The sequence below is a fragment of the Arachis ipaensis genome, chromosome B4 (assembly GCF_059453495.1).
Source record: "Arachis ipaensis isolate K30076 ecotype BB chromosome B4, ASM5945349v1, whole genome shotgun sequence".
NCBI classification, from domain to species: domain Eukaryota; kingdom Viridiplantae; phylum Streptophyta; class Magnoliopsida; order Fabales; family Fabaceae; genus Arachis; species Arachis ipaensis.
Genome location: NC_142439.1, coordinates 59,567,501 through 59,572,500, shown reverse-complemented (window position 1 = coordinate 59,572,500; position 5,000 = coordinate 59,567,501).

Genomic DNA, 5,000 nt, shown 5'->3' with positions numbered 1-5,000 from the left:
AAATCTTGAAAAAAACTGTGTAAAAAACCGGAGGAGCTTGCCAAAGATGAGGCCATTACGGCTCGCCTTTAGGTGTCCTCCTCGGGATAGCGTCATTTAAAGAACGAGGGTCAGCAGAACGTCAAAAAAAAAAAAAAAAAAAAAAAAAAAAAAAAAACGTAAAAAATAATCTGGAAAAAAACTGTGAAAAAAAACTGGAGGAGCTTGCCAAAGATGAGGCCATTAAGGCTCACCTTTAGGTGTCCTCCTCGGGATAGCGTCATTTAAAGAACGAGGGTCAGCAGAACGTTAAAAAAAAAAATAAAATAAAATAAAATAAATAAATAAATAAATAAATAAAAACTGGAAAAAAACAGTGAAAAAAAACCGGAGGAGCTTGCCAAAGATGAGGCTATTACGGCTCACCTTTAGGTGTCCTCCTCGGGATAGCGTCATTTAAAGAACGAGGGACAGCAGAACGTAAAAAAAAAAAAAAAAAAAAAAAAAAAAAAAAAAAAAAAAAAAAAAAAAAAAAAAAAAACCGGAAAAAAAAACTGTGAAAAAAACCGGAGGAGCTTGCCAAAGATGAGGCCATTAAGGCTCACCTTTAGGTGTCCTCCTCGGGATAGCGTCATTTAAAGAACGAGGGTCAGCAGAACGTCAAAAAAAAAAAAAAAAAAAAAACGGAAAAAATAATCTGAAAAAACACTGTGAAAAAAAACCGGAGGAGCTTGCCAAAGATGAGGCCATTAAGGCTCACCTTTAGGTGTCCTCCTCGGGATAGCGTCATTTAAAGAACGAGGGTTGATGACAAGTCATCATATACCCTTTTTTAATAGTCTTTTCCTTCATTTTCATTTGGTTTTATACACTTTCTTGTACTCGAAGTAAGTAATTTGGAATGGAATTGCATTACTTCTCTTAATCAAACAACCACCATATAATTGATACTAAATCATGAGGTTTAGGCCAAATTTAATTGCATTTGTATGATTTGTAAACCTTGTGAATTTGGTGATACTTTGATTGGTTGTTTTGATTAATTGTAGGTGAAGAAAAGAAGAAAAGAAGAAAGCGTGGCCTAAGAAGTGTGGCTCAAAGAAGAAAAAGTTGGCCAAGAAAAGAGGAAGTGTGGTGCAACAAAACCATGAAGCTCCCTCCAAAGCTCACTAAGTGAGCGCTACACTTATCCTCAAGGGACCAAGGCATAAAGCTCAGCTCACTTTGTGAGCTGAGCACAACATGAAGGCAAAAAAATAAGGAAAAGAAGACCAAGCTCAGCTCACAAAGTGAGCATTATCGAGAGCGCTAAGGAAGAAATTCAAAGAAAAATGATTTGCAAATGCATGCTCCAAGGCTTGAACCCATGACCCAAGGGAGAGTGTGGAGCGCTCCTTGCAAGGAAAATAAGCCAAAATTGGCCAAAATGCTACCAGCAAGTCTCGAACACGGAGGCTTCAGCAAGGAAGGTGCACTCCCAGCACCACTGGAGCGCTACCTTGAAAGATGTCCAAGACTTGGCACGCGAAATATTTTAAGGGATCAAGGCGCACAATTTGGCACTAGCGCTCAGCTCACAAAGTGAGCTGAGTTCTCCCCTGATGCACCCAGCAACACGCACGCTACCATTCCTCACACTAAGTGCCAAAGCTCAGCTCACTTTGTGAGCTGAGCACTCCCCTGGAAGCAATTTCTTCATGGGCTGAAAATTCAACCAAAAATCCAATTTAATTCAAATCTTCACCAAATCAAAAGCCCATCCAAATTCCAATATCCAAGAATAGAAAGTGTATAAATAGGAGTTAGTTTGATGTAATTAGGGAGCTGAATTTTACTTTTGAATTTTCCTTTCATTTTCATTTTGAGCTTTTAGTTTTGAATTTAGATTTCAGAGAACTTGGGAGGAGAATTGATCTCTCTTCTTCTTGGTTCTTGCTTGAACACTCTTTAATTTTCTTGCTTTGGATCTTTGGTGGAGAATTGAAGAAATTCTGTTTCAATCTCACCTTGAGATCCCTTGTTTATTTTCTTTCTGCATAATTGAATTTGAATTTCTGTCTACTGCTTCTTCATCTACTTTGTTTCTGCAATTTACTTTTCTTTGTTTCTTTTGCAATTGCTCTTGTTGGATCAAGGAAGGATTTGAGATCTAGACTTGTTATCTAGTCTCTTCCACTCCTGAGATCTCAACCCCTTTTAATTTGCTACACTTAAGCACTGCTTCCTAGTTCTTTAAATTCTCAAGTCATTTTACTTTTCTGTTAAGATCTACTTCACTGCGCTTCAATTTTCTCTTTTATGTTTAATGCCATTTACTTGTTTCTTGTTTAATTCCTGCAAGTCCACGTCCCAATCCCTTTTATGATTCAAGCAATTTACATTTCTTGCACTTTAAGCTTCTGTTATTTACATTTCTTGCAAGTTAAGTTTCTGCACCTTATTTTACATGCTCTTTAAGATTCAGTATCTTTATTTTCCTGCTCTTTAGTTTACTGCAATTTTCCCTTTCCCTTTTACATTCTAAGCAGTTTAGTTTCTGTTAATCACAAACACTCAACCAATACTTGATTCGCTTGACTAAATCAACCACTAAACTAAAATTGCTCAATCCTTCAATCCCTGTGGGATCGACCTCACTCATGTGAGTTATTATTACTTGATGCGACCCGGTACACTTGCCGGTTAGATTTGTGTGTTTTGTTGGAAATTTATTTTTCACCAAAATACTCATCAAGGGTCAGCAGAACGTAATAAAAAAAAAAAAAAAAAAAAAAAAAAAAAAACTGTGAAAAAAACCGGAGGAGCTTGCCAAAGATGAGGCCATTACGGCTCGCCTTTCGGTGTCCTCCTCGGGATAGCGTCATTTAAAGAACGAGGGTCAGCAGAACGTAAAAAAAAAAAAAAAAAAAAACCGAAAAAAAAAACTGGAAAAAAACTGTGAAAAAAAACCGGAGGAGCTTGCCACAGAAGAGGCTATTACGGCTCACCTTTAGGTGTCCTCCTCGGGATAGCGTCATTTAAAGAACGAGGGTTAGCAGAACGTATAAAAAAAAAAAAAAAAAAAAAAAAAAAACGAAAAAAAAAATCTGGAAAAAAAACCGAAGGAGCTTGCCACAGATGAGGCTATTACGGCTCACCTTTAGGTGTCCTCCTCGGGATAGCGTCATTTAAAGAACGAGGGTCAGCAGAACGTAAAAAAAAAAAAAAAAAAAAAAAGGAAAAAAATCTGGAATAAAACTGTGAAAAAAACCGGAGGAGCTTGCCAGAGATGAGGCCATTACGGCTCGCCTTTAGGTGTCCTCCTCGGGATAGCGTCATTTAAAGAACGAGGGTCAGCAGAACGTAAAAAAAAAAAAAAAAAAAAATATCTGGAATAAAACTGTGAAAAAAACCGGAGGAGCTTGCCAAAGATGAGGCCATTACGGCTCGCCTTTAGGTGTTCTCCTCGGGATAGCGTCATTTAAAGAACGAGGGTCAGCAGAACGTCAAAAAAAAAACCGGAAAAAAATCTTGAAAAAAACTGTGTAAAAAACCGGAGGAGCTTGCCAAAGATGAGGCCATTACGGCTCGCCTTTAGGTGTCCTCCTCGGGATAGCGTCATTTAAAGAACGAGGGTCAGCAGAACGTCAAAAAAAAAAAAAAAAAAAAAAAAAAAAAAAAAACGTAAAAAATAATCTGGAAAAAAACTGTGAAAAAAAACTGGAGGAGCTTGCCAAAGATGAGGCCATTAAGGCTCACCTTTAGGTGTCCTCCTCGGGATAGCGTCATTTAAAGAACGAGGGTCAGCAGAACGTTAAAAAAAAAAAAATAAAATAAAATAAATAAATAAATAAAAACTGGAAAAAAACTGTGAAAAAAACCGGAGGAGCTTGCCAAAGATGAGGCCATTATGGCTCGCCTTTCGGTGTCCTCCTCGGGAAGGCGTCATTTAAAGAACGAGGGTCAGCAGAACGTAAAAAATAATAATAAAAAAAAAACGAAAAAAAAATCTGGAAAAAAAACTGTGAAAAAAAACCGGAGGAGCTTGCCACAGATGAGGCTATTACGGCTGACCTTTAGGTGTCCTCCTCGGGATAGCGTCATTTAAAGAACGAGGGTCAGCAGAACGTATAAAAAAAAAAAAAAAAAAAAAAAAAAAAAAAAAACGAAAAAAAAAATCTGGAAAAAAAACCGAAGGAGCTTGCCACAGATGAGGCTATTACGGCTCACCTTTAGGTGTCCTCCTCGGGATAGCGTCATTTAAAGAACGAGGGTCAGCAGAACGTAAAAAAAAAAAAAAAAAAAAAAAGGAAAAAAATCTGGAATAAAACTGTGAAAAAAACCGGAGGAGCTTGCCAGAGATGAGGCCATTACGGCTCGCCTTTAGGTGTCCTCCTCGGGATAGCGTCATTTAAAGAACGAGGGTCAGCAGAACGTAAAAAAAAAAAAAAAAAAAAAAAAAAAAAAAAAAAAAAAAAATCTGGAATAAAACTTTGAAAAAAACCGGAGGAGCTTGCCAAAGATGAGGCCATTACGGCTCGCCTTTAGGTGTCCTCCTCGGGATAGCGTCATTTAAAGAACGAGGGTCAGCGGAAGGTAAAAAAAAAAAAAAAAAAACCGGAAAAAAAATCTGGAAAAAAACTGTGAAAATAACCCGAGGAGCTTGCCAAAGATGAGGCCATTACGGCTCGCCTTTCGGTGTCCTCCTCGGGATAGCGTCATTTAAAGAACGAGGGTCAGCAGAACGTAAAAAAAAAAAAAAAAAAAAAAAAAAAAAAAAAAAAAAAAAAAAAAAACCGGAAAAAAAAACTGTGAAAAAAACCGGAGGAGCTTGCCAAAGATGAGGCCATTAAGGCTCACCTTTAGGTGTCCTCCTCGGGATAGCGTCATTTAAAGAACGAGGGTCAGCAGAACGTATAAAAAAAAAAAAAAAATCTGGAAAAAAAAACTGTGAAAAAAAACCGGAGGAGCTTGCCAAAGATGAGGCTATTACGGCTCACCTTTAGGTGTCCTCCTCGGGATAGCGTCATTTAAAGAACGAG